This window comes from Salvia splendens, chromosome 14 (genome assembly GCF_004379255.2).
Source record: "Salvia splendens isolate huo1 chromosome 14, SspV2, whole genome shotgun sequence".
Taxonomy (NCBI): Eukaryota; Viridiplantae; Streptophyta; class Magnoliopsida; order Lamiales; family Lamiaceae; genus Salvia; species Salvia splendens.
Genome location: NC_056045.1, coordinates 29,861,529 through 29,876,561, shown reverse-complemented (window position 1 = coordinate 29,876,561; position 15,033 = coordinate 29,861,529).

Here is a 15,033-nt window from a genome sequence, read left to right as displayed (position 1 = left end):
TTTTTTGTGTGTGAATGAAGGAGAAGGGTGAAAGTGTGTATATATATACTTATATGTGTAGGTACTGTAGGTGGGGTGGGGTGGGGTGGGAATTGATATAGGAGTATGATATTTAGTGGGGAGATGGGATTATGGCTATTAAGATTGCTATATATGGAGTAATACATTTTTGTTTCTTTAGTAGTGGTTATTTTAGGTCTAAAAGTGGAGCCTTTTTTCTATAGTTAAGGGGGTGTCGGAGTCTCTATTTTGATGATGGATCCAAAAAGAAAATTTTTAGCAACTTATTATTCACGAGTTATGAAACAACTATGTATGATCATTAATTTAATCTTTTGCTCACTCTAGATTCTACCAATCGACATGTGTATGTCAATACGATATAAGAGGAAACTAAATACCAATATGTACAAAAATGGAACACTTCAATATCTTATAAATTACATAATTAATCAAATTTGTACTTGGTGGGTGTATTATTAATTACATCAATACACAGTTAAAAGTATATAAAGCTCCACTTCGAACAAATCACTTAGTGAATGGGGCAAATTCCATTTTAACAATTCTAATTATGAGAAGACAAAATGAAAAGTTGAGCACCAAGTTTACATATTACTGGTTAATTATATCCATCCAACTCACTTGCTATCTTCAATATATAATAATGTTAATTTACACATTTTGAGCAAGTAATTGATGATTTATTGGATTACTGAGGAAAAAGGGATATTGGCAACTTTTGGGAATAGGAAGAAGAATACAAATTAGTTTGATTTTGGTGTCGAGTAACGCACGTAGTTAAGAAAGTGCTTTATTTGAACAATCTAAGAAATCAATAAACAATCAAACTGACTAAGAAATAAATAGTAAATTAACTGTTAAGTCGGGGCGGAAAAGTAACATTTTTCTACAAGAAAAATTATGATGGCTGATGCTCTCATATTGATGTAGTTTCTCTCGAGATCAAACGACTTCTTACTTGTGTAAGTGCGTAGAAGCAGATCAAATCAACTAGACATATATGGATTTTATGGAATTACGGAAACTAGGCAGACAATGCTCCTAGCGTTACTAAATGGAGAAATGCGTGAGTGAACTTCACGAGAGAGATGTTTTGTGTGTATGTGTGTCGTCTCTCACTCAAAGATCACGCCTATTTTCAGCATTTCCTATAAAATGTCCCGTTATACAAAAATTAGGTCACGAAAAGCTGATTTATCTCGTTAAAGTCTGAAACAATATTGTTTTACCAATATCAACAAAGCTTGATAGTGTTTTGTATCTCCACTTTAACATATTTTAGAAAATGTCACTAGTTGGACTTTAAATTGCAATATTTGTTCCTCCACGTCCCATTTCTAGAAATTTTATTCCATTACTTCTAAAAGACACACTCATAATAATTATTAATAATAACAATGATAATAGTGTTATTATTATTATTAAAAATATTGATAGAGATGAGAGTGAGATAATGGACTGTGATACCAACGTACTTTTATGAAGTGAAGGACACAACCACATTATATAAACTAGACAAATTTTGGATGTTTCTAAATTTCATAGTAAATTAAAAAGGGCCATTAACAAATAGTATAAGTTTCTGGCGTCATTTATAAATTCAGTACAATAAAATGCAAAAGTTGTTAGTTGCTTTTTTAATGTCACTTTAACCTATGGAAGTACCAAAATTTTTATATTAATTAATTAATCCAGGTGATTTACAAAGTACAAGTTAGACTATTATTTACTTATACTTAAGTAAGCGAAAATACCAATTTAACAACTAATATCATATTATTGAATAAAGAATTGACAAATAATTGGTCATTGCAACAGGGCCACTTCACTTGAGAGTCAATGAAGGGTCTAGGTGGGGTAATTCAGTAAAGTCGATCTTTGGGATTGAGATACGCTTTCATTTTTTTTGTCCATCGTCCATTTTCAGCCACAATTGTCACACATCAGCTATACCTTCTGACGTCGACGACAACCTTCTTCATTGCACCGTGGAAATACATGCAGCTCAACCAAGCAAACTAAGTGGAAGAAATTTAAGAAAATATCCCTAAGGCGAAGCTAAAACAAACTCAAAATTGATAAGAAATGATATATTGAATTTGATTGATATTTAATTACTTATTGGATATATATTATGAGTCATCAAAGTAGCATAAAGCCCCTAGAATTAGGGGTAGAGATTCCATAATTATAGTATGTGATGACTAAAAATGATGAGTGGATATTATGTCCCATTACCAAATTCCCTTCCAACTTGCACCTCATTTTCATGACCCCAGTCGATTTCAAGAGTCAAATACCAATTTGAGTATTTTTAAAAATAATAAATAAAAATAATAATGAAAAATAATTATTTGGTTTAAACTATTCGATTATAAAATATTATCTCTTTTCCCACTGATCTTTCCCTCTTCCAATGGATTATTTCTCTGCAAATTCAGACCACCATTCAATGGCTGTGGTAACACTGCTGCAATCTGATATTAGATTATTAGCAATATACATATGCATGTAAATATTAAAACTATAAAGTTTCTATAGTCTTTAGTCCCAAAAAAAAGTTTTTAAAAGTTTCTAAAATCTTTATTGACGAAAGCAAATGCATTACATTAAATATTACTACATCGTTATTTGATCATCTCCAAATTTATTAATATGGATGATTATAAATGTTGGTCAGTTTTATTAAATAAAATTGAGTCTTATGAATATTGTTCGACGGAGTTGATATATGACTTATTACTTAATCTCAGGAATCAGGATAATATTATAATTAGTCTGGGCAATATTAGTTTCAGATAATTTTATACTAATTCTGAATAATCTAGTGATAATTTAATCTCGAGCTATAGGACAATTTTGTGTGATACTTAAAATTAAAAAAAATAATTTGTATCATCATAAAATTTTGTTTAATTGACCCATTACGGCCTACATATTTGTATACTAAACTAGTTTGAATATAAAAAAGCATACTATAAATGGGGACAATGTGCCCCCAAATAGGTAGCACGGACCATGTTATTATCCTTAATCCTTCTTTATTTATATGTATAAGGAGTTAGATGAATTTTAAGTTTGTGATTTACAAAACGATGAAGCATGGCTCAGCTGATAACATGTGTAGACACACATATAAAGAGGTGGACTTAAGCCCTACCGATCTCTGGATCTTTTCTTTTTTTCGTTTTCTACCATTAAACTTACTGAAAATTACATTAAATTTACTAATTTATGTTAGAGGTTTTGAGAGAAAATAAATAGGCATTTTCCCTGCATTCACCTCTAATTGGTTAGACGCTTCTCTTCCATTAATAAATAAAAAATTTAAGTCATCTCAACTGCTTACATGTAAATCTCAAAATAAAATAAAAAGTTGTGAATAAGAATAAATGACATCATTTATCAATATAGCTTGATCATATAATTAGATTAAGATAAAAGAAATGCTTCATTAATCCAATCCATGAAGTGATTTTATCATTAGATAAATAAGCCCAAAAATATAGTATATATTAAAGTTGACTCTATGAGCATAGGTTTGAATATAGTATATAGTATATTTGAATATATTGAGCTCAAGTTTGCGTAATCATCATCATATGCCTATTTCAGGACTTACTTTATGTAGGTCAAATTCTCCAATTTAACCTATAAAATAGGCAATTTCAGTGGACATTTGCTTCTTTGAAAACTATTTTTAAATTAATTAAATAGTTCTACATTGACCCCCTTTATTTAAAGGTGTTAATCATAGTGTTTGATGAATTTAGTATTTATTGAGGTGGACTGATCATCCATATTGATTAATTGATAGTATACTAGTAAGTATTATTTTTCATATTTTATTTTTTAATACAAAGATTATTAAAGTTAAATATTGGTGAACAATAAAGTAGCATAACAGAGTCTATAGTGTAAAACCCCAGTATAGAGGTGGTTGATAACATAAATAAGAAAGAAAAATAAAGAAAAAAAAATGCATACGCAGAAGCAATCGTTCCATCCAAAATCATTCAGTAGCACACATCTCGAAAAATCATCCGTCAATTCACGAGAGAGAAATGGCCTCACAATTCTTTTTTTTCATTTTTTGTTTGAATCACTAAATAATATTCTACGGCTTGATAGAGATCTAAAACAAACTTAATTACCAGTTCATAGCAAGAATATAGTATAATGTATTGATCAATGTTTATGGATTATGAGTCATTAGTATTTATTTATATTATATATTGTACATATGTTGAGAAATAGAGTATTGATCAAACTTATTTGTCCATTTCAATAACCTACCAAATGAGAAATTAATGATGGTGACATTATTGGACTTCCAATCATTTGACTATATTTAGTATGTTGATTGTATTTTGTCAAGATTCTATTAAGTTCATGTGAATAAGAAGAAAGCAACCCAATGATGTAAAAGGAAATGAAATAATTAAGAAAACAAAAGGGATGTGTATTTAAATTAATATTATCCCCTAAATTTAAGTAGTGTTACATCTTCTATCTTTTTTTGTAGCTGAAAGTTAGAACCTCATGAATTGATGATTTAGGAGAAATTAAATAGACGTAACATTCATTTAAATCACAAAATTTGATTAAATTTTGCTCAATCTCACAAAATTTGAAAATAAAATAATAAAATTATAAAGTTTCAATTTTTCTTAATTATCTCATTCATATCCAAAATGACTTCTGGTGAGAGTGATCGTGAGAAGAAATGAAGGAAAAAAAGGCACCGGTGCCACATGTCGACGGCCACTCGATAGCGACCTGCTCTTATGCCAACATGTTATGTAATTATTTGTCGCACCTCCAAATTAAAAATCATGAATCGACCACTAACCTACTTTCCTTGAATCATCAATGTCTTTATAATAGGTCCACTTATTAACCATTTACGTAATAAATCGATTGGGACTCTTGTACATATCTAGAGGGTAATTCTCTGCATCTACATCGATTTCTTTAATTTGTGATGTCTTCTTAAAATGATCACATGCAATTTTCAATCCATAGAAGGATCGAAAATTAGCCTCAATAATTTTTTAGCTAGATATGTATATATGCACTATACTACAAAAATTAAATTCAGTTAACAAGACGCCAAATAAAATTATGACTTGACAAAAAAAACAAAATTTTCATCTCTCCCAAAAAAAATTCAATAAAAAATGCAGCATCTTTTCACCTAAAAACAAGACCAATGCATGCACTTTTCAGATAACATTCAAGAGACAAGAAAATTAGGTATTCAAGAAAGTCATTCAATTTGCATTCTTACCTAAATAAATAAGTGCACGATATATATATATATTTTTTTTTCCTTTTTATAGGGATGCACTACATTATTGTTGGTACACATAATCAGCTGATTTCAGATATTTATAAAATGTTTGGTATTACATATTCATGGTGTTGACCTAAGCAATCTAGAATAGTATCACATGCACATATATTCATTGTATATATACAATAAAAATCTATCTTGATTAAACCTAAAATATTGGGCGCATGCTTATTTATATCCACTTTTAGTAGAGTCAGGAAAAAAAATAAGAATTTACAGTAACTTATTATTTGTCACAAGAATATGAATAGTGTGGTTTTGTAAAAGACAAATTATTATGTTCGAATTAATATTATTTGTATCTATAAATAAAATTTTAAGAAATTAGCACATTTAATTAAGTTCATCATCTCAAAAATATTGAGAATGGTCAACCTAAGAGAAAAGTGAGAAATTTAGGAAATTTAGGTGAGACCAAAATGTGATTCTGTGACTCAAGATTGCACAAAAATTAATGTGTAATCATATAATAGAAAACACGTGGCATAATATTTTATGAGCCTTAAGCATTATTGATTGAACAATTCAACCCATTTTTTTGTTTTTGAATATAAGCCATTTCTTTTGTTTAGCTCTTTTAATTAGCATTTTTCTATTGTTTTAGTCTTACCGTTGTTATCACTTGTTTCTTGCTGCAACTTAGTCGTTGTTTTCTTATTGATTTTATCTTTTTGTTTTGTTGGATTTTTATTGTAGTATTATGAATTCTTGTTTGCCGTTTTTTAGTGCTTCTCATTTACCGTATCTCTGTCTTAAATTAATTGCTTTGATAATGTTTATATAAAAAATGTTATCCTATCTGACATGAAAATTTTAAAAAGTATATACCCTTTTTTTCAATTTATTAACTATAATAAACACTTTTATCTAATAAAAATGACAATAAATTATGAAAAACTAATTATACAGCATAATTTGGTGTGATAAACTCTCGCTAACGTACAAGTGCAACAACTAAACTATACCAAATTGAAATTAAGGAAAAAATAATATGAAAAAAAAAGTAGAAATGGTAGTACATGAAGTGGAACAAAAAAATGATACACTAAATTTCATCTGCATTATAAAAAAGTATTTTTATTTTTACCAATCCCTATACTATATAATAGTACTACTAATATACAAACTACAAAGCTCATTTTATGAGAGTGAAATTTTTCTTACAATGATGTATAGTATAATTTTTTTATTATTATTGATAATGGTAGGAGGAAATGAGTCATTATAGTTCAAACATCCTTTTGACTACGTTTTCGAGCAGCAATTAATGTTCCCCGGTCAAACTAAATTAGTTATTTATATAATACCATGATCTTGAATTTAATAATGTAAATTCTCCATCTCAATTCAATATGTCATTCAATTAGCTTATTTTAATCTCTAGCCATCTAGTAATCATCACTTTGTTAGTGGCTAAACATTTACAATCTATCTACAGTCTAAAATCCATATATCCTATAAGCAAAAAAAAAATAACATGTCTATTCATGAAACACAAAAGATTGATACTCCCTCCGTCCCCCAAAATTCGTCACCATTTGACCCTGCACGAGTTTTAAGAAATATAATAGAAAGTGGGTTGAAAAAGTTGGTGGCATGTGGGTCCTACTTTTATATATTAGTTTTATAATAAAATGTGAGTGTGAATGAGTTAGTGGAATGTAGGGTCCACTACCAAAAATGGTAAAAGTGAAAGGTGACAAATTTTTTGGGACGGACGAAAAAGGAAATAGGTGACAAATTTTCAGGGACGGAGGGAGTGCTATATACAGAAATATTGACCACATAATAAACTTTCCTAATATATGGAGAGTCGGAGTATTTTATTTTGAATCATCACATTGTAGTCGAATCATTTCTATTTATTTTATTTTGAATCATCATATTATAGTCAAATCATTTCTATTTATGATAAAAATTAGTATATTTTATCTAACAATTAGCTCGGTGTTTCCTCTATCTCATTTGCTCTTCTTGGAATTGTCAAATAGGTTAGACTAGCTAGGCCCGACACGGGCCAGGCAATTTGGGCCTTAGCCTAAACTGAGCTGGGCCTTTTTTCTATAAATTTGAACCCAACTCAGCCTAGGTCCATCGGTGAAGTGGTCCGGACCAGGACAGGCTAGGCTGAGTTGCATTAAAATTTATATCATAACTATCAAAACTATGGACTAAGAGAATATAACTATTTTACCATCAAAATTTACAAAAAAAAATACCAATTTACAGCCGCCATGGCATCACCACCGACCAAGCACACCCAAATCTAAAAAAGATGCTTTGTGATAAAATTTGGCACATTCGAGTGTATTTATTGTGGTTTAAAATTTGCATTATCAAAAGTTCATTCCGACAAAGAAATCACTTTGATTGGCTATCCAAAAATGTAATGACATCTTTTCATCAATTTGATTGGATGTGAATTTAAAGAATATTATTATTGTCGAAGTATTTTAAAGATGGAATGAAATCGATCCCACGCTTTCTCTTTGATGTTGTATGAGGTATATTATTGGACAATCGCATCAATCAATTTTGGTCAAAATTAAAATCATTTAGAAACAAAAATAATGGACGAGCATTTGGATTTAGATAAGTAATGAATGATTCTGAGATAAGAGGTCGAAAGGAATCATTTAATTATTATTATTTTATTGTGTTACTTACCAATAATCGACTTTAGAATTTGACGAAGTGGAATATTAATTAATTTAATTACAATTATAGTATTTTGAAACTTTGGATTAATGCACAACATGGAGTTATTCTTTTTTATTTTATTTTATTTTATGTACACATATTTTAGTTGTTTTTCAATTAACAAAAAAGTTCAAATGAAAGGAGCATGTGTTGGTTGTTGAAAATTTAGTTCAAACCTTATATCAAGCCCGATATCTTCATTTCAAGTTAGCAAAGTCCAAATTATATATTTAGGGATTTAAATTAAAATAAAAGCCCATTTAGCTCCTCTCTTCCATGGTAGAGAAATCACAAAGTGTGGGCTTGAGGCATAATTATGAATGAGTTCGATGGATAATTTTCTACATGTAAAATAGTGATTTAAATTTCAAAATTACTAATTTTTGCTCAATTTCATATTTATTAAACTAAAATACACATTTATAACTTTTTAAGTTTTGTCATGATGGTCACAACGAAACTGATATAACAAATCATTTATTGTTTTAGATATATTAACATGTTCTACGTGGACAGCCATTAAACATTTGTGATATTTCAAACTATTTTAAAGTTCGTGACAAATACGATAAAAGGCTACACAGAAAGTCACAATGATTTAGTTGTGTCAAGTAGGATAATAAATTCATGTATGTTAGTTGGATATGGCAATTGACCCTCCTTGAAAAATAACACGAAATATAAAGTTTGTGACATTTTAGGCTATTTTTAAAGTAAGTAAAAAAATACCATAATTTGATCAAAATTTGTGATTCTATGAAAATAGAAATTCTTTTCATTTTTTTAAGTCTTATAAAAACAGTTTACTTATATTTTGGATAATTTTTTTTCTCTCTAATGAGATGGATCTCAACTAATAATACTTCAATCACATTTTCATTTCATATCTCTCATAATTTATTAACTTTACATTAAAATTCATATCGTTCTAAAAATTTCTATTTTCATCGAAAGGTAAGAGTAATTTTTTTATAAGAAGTCTCAATTATAACTCATTGAACAGTAAGAGTATTTTTTATAAGATCTCTCAATTTTAATGTAATAGAACAGAATGAATCAAATTCGACCTCAAAATCGATACTCCCTCCGTCCTAATTAAATTGAGTCGTTTTCATTTTTAGAGGTTCGTCGTTTCATTTTTTTTATTAAAAACTACCATTTTTCACATCCCACCTTCGTCACACCCAATCTAACAGTTGTTGATTCCAAAGCGGCCGACTTTTATTTAATGAGTGGTGGGTCCCATCCCAACAAGATCTCATTATCCAAAACCAACGGCGTAAATTCAATGGACCAAACTACCCCTGTCCCCGCCAACTGTATTTCATCTTTCCACGCAGGTGTGAGGCTGAAAAACGTGGGGGTATTTTGTACTTTTGCTAGGGGTGGAACTAAGACGATGACGTGGCCGACCATCTTATCCACATGATTTTGTCTCTGTTGTGTAAGTTTGACTCATCAATTACACGCGTCACCACAGAATTTGGCCACGTAGTGTGTTGCCCAACCAGGTGTTGAGAGGCCGCCTTTCTTGAGATGACAGCTTTCACAAAATTACCTCACCGTCCCGGATAATTCGTCTCACTTTGACCGGACATGGATTTTAAGAAATCTAACGAAAAGTGAATTGAAAAAGTTAGTGGAATATGGATCCTACTTTTATATATTAGTTTTATAGTAAAATGTGAGTAGGAATGAGTTAGTGGAATATGAGGTCCACTACCAAAAATGGTAAAAATGAAATGGGACAAATTATGTGGGACGACTGAAATGGAAAAATAGGACAAATTAACTGGGACGGAGGGAGTACTATATAAAAATACTATAAATAAATTACTCCATCCAGCTATAAAAAATAATCAAATTAGAAGAAGACGAATTTTTGTATGAAATTAGCAAAATATAAAAAAAATTAACAAACTGAATAAAATAAGAAAGAGAGAGAGGGACAAAATATGGACAAAATTGAAACGATGAAGAGAAAGAGAGAGAAATCAAAGGAGAATCACTTTCTATTTTTAGTTGTATGAGACTAATTTTATTGGATGAATGAAAATTAAAAAATTAAATTATATTTTAGTGATTCTATTTTTAATTGTACGAGACTAATTTTATTAGACAAATAAAAATTGAAAAATAAAATTATATTTTATGAACAAATAGATTATACACTTTTCATTTTGGTACTATACTAAACGAGTTTTTATACTCCTACAAAGCAAAGAAAAATAAAAAGTAAAAAAATGATTAAAAGAAAAATAGGGATTATTTATGCAATTGTAATTGCCTAAAGGCACAACGAGATAATATATTCAAAATCTTTAATGTTCGTTAATGTCCCCCCGAGCATCATCATTAGTGGAGGATGAATTCCATCATTATTGAATGAGACTAATTTTTGTGGACGACAAAAAAGCCAATTTTATTTAAGGTAGTTTAGATTTTAAGTTATATTCTTATATTTTTCCTTTTTACCTTTTTAAAATAATTATATTACATTTTGTATTTTCTTGGTGTGTCATCGTCAATTAGAAAACTACTATGTGTGTTTATTCACAATGTTTGTAATCATTTTGTTTTTTATTCGAGAAGAATGCAAATTATTTGGTGTTGGCTATTGTTTTTTATTTACAAAATTGACTCTAGATTTGTCCAATTTATGCAACTATAAATTATCATGTTTGTCTAATTTCAGGTCATGCACACACTTGACTAGATCATATATATTAGAGGTACATTCCAAAAATAATGAATCTGTTGTTCCATTTAAATCGAATATATATGTATATATATATATATATATATATATGACAAAAAAAAGGGAACAGTAGATTGTAGAACCTGCTAATCTTAATAGGTATTTTTCAGTTAATTCTATAAATATTTTTTAGTCATGATTGCTGAATAAACATTTCACAAAGTCAAACATGTTTTATATTAGCCTATAAATCTGTAGACAATAATTATTATAATTAGTCAACTATACAATCTTATCATTTAATTCATTGACGTTAGAATTAAATTAAAGGTTTTTTTCAAATACTATTATGGTTTATAGTAGTAGTAACTTTAATTAACAACAAACACATTATATGCGACAGTTTATAACTTAAATTCATAAGAATGATCATTTTTATTTATGAGAACTATGACTTTTATTTTTGGATCTCTACTAATCACCATGTCATCAGCTAGGTGATCACAAAAGTTCAACCAAACCTCTACTGTAGTCTATCATTTTACTTTTAAAATCTTTTTTCAATTCTCTAATTTCACATATTTTATTAAAAATTGTAATATTTTAAATTTATAATCAATAATTAAAATTTCAGAAATTATAATAAAAAATAGAAACATTACATATAGAATAGGCTGCATACAAATATATGAGCTCACAAAAAACAAAAAAACTAACCCCTTTGGTTTCTCGATTTCATGCTCCACTTTATCTAACTCAATAGTCATGTTTAACAAATCAACATAATATTTTAAAAATTAACTTATATAACTCTTTCTTGGAGAAAAAAAAGCTCTCATTTTCTTCTTTATGTATTTTTGTTAATATTTGTTAAAAAAGTGAGTTTGACATAATTAAAGATAGTAGTATAAGAAAAATGCTACTACTACATATACTCAAATACCCCTTACCCTTTATAAATATTACAATTGATTCATTGTCTAGATAAGTGACAGCTTTGCTTTGATATTTCCTAAAGGCTAAAACTATTAAAATCCATAATTTGAAGCAAGCTGGATTTGACTCCTTTAATTACCAAACGTGTCTAAAGCTATTTGGAGGCTACACAATTTGACAAATATTTAGAGGAAGATTGCATCATTGCAAAACTTTAGCATATATTAAGCCAGCAATCAACCTCACTATTTGTTTTTTTATTTATTTTATGTGAATAAAGATTACATCATTACAAACTTGAATAACTTCAATTACGTGTTTGAGTAATTACTCAAATCTAAGGTGTTGTCATTAACCTAGTAATTGATTGTGACATAGTATATAGTAATTATTAATATTCAATTGTCATACATGATTAAGAGATGTCCCATCAAGCTTGTCTTCAACCACTTTGGCAAATTTTTGACTAATTAAGCATTAGCTAGTAATATGAAAACAAATTAATTTCCCTTTTAGCGCGTTAGTTCCGATTAGAACTATTATGAAATTCTTGCTCCCATTGGACCATTTGTATCTATATGCATCAGGATCCTTATTCATGAATCTCTCGTCGGTTCGAGAAATCAACTTGGAAAATGAAAAGATTTGTACGTGTTATACGTTTCGTCACCACTTTGTGGAAAATCATTAGGTATGAATATGTTAGATACTTGTGACTCGATTGGTGAAATAGTATCTCTCCCCTCAAAAGTGTCTCTTGCCTGCCCATGGATTCAGCAGCAGTTCGAAAGGTTGCCCTATTCGGGAATCTCCGGATCTATGCTTATTTTCAACTCCCCGAAGCATTTCGTCGATCTCCCTCCGTCCCACAAAGATTGTCTCATTTTTCCATTTCCGTCAGTCCCACAAAATTTGTCCTACTTCATTTTTTGTCATTTTTTGTAGTGGACCTCATATTCCACTAACTCATTCCTACTCACATTTTATTATAAAACTAATATATAAAAGTAGGGCGCACATTCCACTAACTTTTTCAACTCATTTTTCATTACATTTCTTAAAATCTGTGGCCGGTCAAAGTGAGACAATCTTTGTGAGACGGATAGAGTATTTTTAAGGTGCATTCTTAGTTGCTTGAATAATTATTTTTTAAAATCAACAGATAATAATGTTAAAATAATATCGATGACACTAAAAAAACAAAAAAAATGATCGTGAAACCACCAAAACCACATGAAGAATAACAAGTAGGTGCATCCAGTACCATAATATCGTACCATTGTCTGACTTTAAGCAAATCCTTGCAAACTTGTTCCTATAAAAAGTACTATTATACTTCTAATTTTATCCTAATCATTGTTTCGAACATTTAATCCATTATATAAGTGAAGCCACCCTAATAAATCTCTCTACATTTTTTTCATATTTTCTTCTTATAGTTTAATACTATTACATTCAAAATATTGTTCCAAGAAATTTTCTTGGTCGACTTCTGACTCCAGCCACTTGCTGGATTGAATTTTTTTCTTGAAAATAATTTTAAAAGATAATAGTGAATGGGTTTACAATAGTAATATATTATAAAATATCGTATCCAATAACAAAGTGACATAATTATTAATGCATGGTGTTTAGTAGCAATCCACAAGATTCCAAAGTTCACTTTTACTATTATCTGATTGGAAAGTTCAAAGTTTTGCCGACTTCTTTTTTTCTTATTTTTATTTTATAGTAATTCATGACACAGCCTTTGTACCTTTGATCAAGAATTATCCATTCACCAACCAAACAAATATTATATACAGAATTAGCAAATTGATTGTCGATGGAAATAATTTACTCCTCAATAATATTTGGTGAATATGAACAATTTTTGCATAGAAAACTATATTTCCTCACTTGTACATTTTTAATAGTGCAGATATATTGGTGTTTATTTTATATTTGTATTATTCCGAAGATCAATAATTTCATATACTAAAATACACTTATCCAATTTGTGCCACGTAAGATTGTCCGTACAACACATTGAATTTAATCCGAAGAAAAACAGGAAGGATCAAGAAATCATTTTCTATTATGTAATAAATTAATTATACAATAATTGAGTTGATTTGTGTTTGTGTATGACGGCTTTTTCAATTGAAAGCTTTCCTTTCATTTTTGTAATAAATTAAATCAAATTCCTACTTTTGAGTAAAGTAAAGTATGAGTATTGTAATAAATTGATCAAGTTTTACTACATGTGCCTCTGCAAGCATGCGTGTGTTTATTTTATATTTGTTTCAACATAACTAATTTAATTTAGGTTATCTACTTATACTTATCTAGGGCCTTTGTCCTAGCGGCAAGGAGCTTAGACATTATTGTATGAGGTGCCGAGTTCGAGAATGTGGTGTCATAGGAGTTTATTAAAAAAACATCAGTTGTAATTTCCTCCTTTCTATGGTATAAGAGTTTATTAAAAAATAATAGGTTATCTACTTATACCTACACACAAATAAATTAGAAATGTGGTGAAAAGATGCACGGAATTCAGAGAATAATTCTCTGAATTCCGACCAAACTCTTATGTAGTCCAGAATTCTCTGCTAATTGTCCCCAAAAAAAAATTGGACACACAAATGTTCTATACATATTAGGTATAAGTAACATTCCCTTGCACAAAATGCAAAGCAACAAAGCCTCTAAGTTGTCTACTATTCAATGTATTCGTGGACGAATTTATACTAAACAAGTTACATATACTATATGTTTTAAGTTTGGGATGGAAAAGGAAAAAAAGTTCATTCAATTCATTTCTATATATTAAACACGCACATACTCATAACTTCTTATAAATACTACTCCATAAAACAAAACATAAGTCGATGTCATTTAGTCGTGACAATTATGGCTGCCACAAACACAAATCAAAATGATTTCATATTGACTTATATAAATTACCTTATTATCTAAAGTTTTTCACATTGTAGTAATCACTCGAGCATTTCACATGGTACTAAATTGATTGAATTGATGTTGTAACTACATGTCTTTCAAGAAATTAGAGGAAGGTTTTTTTTTATAATGGCAATAAAACTTAGTGTAAATATTCATGTTCTATCCAATAATTTTACTATTTAATTTTTTTATTTTGGCTCAAAATGTTCAGCCAAAGTATTTCCAAACCAAATTGTTCTTAAAGTGTTCCATCACCCCTTTCAAGCTCTAGGGATAATTTCATTTGGAAATTTCTTAATGAGTCATTATAAGTTTAAAATGAAAAATTAGGTACTTTATCATAACCCTTTAGCTCATTGCTATATGTTTATTCTTT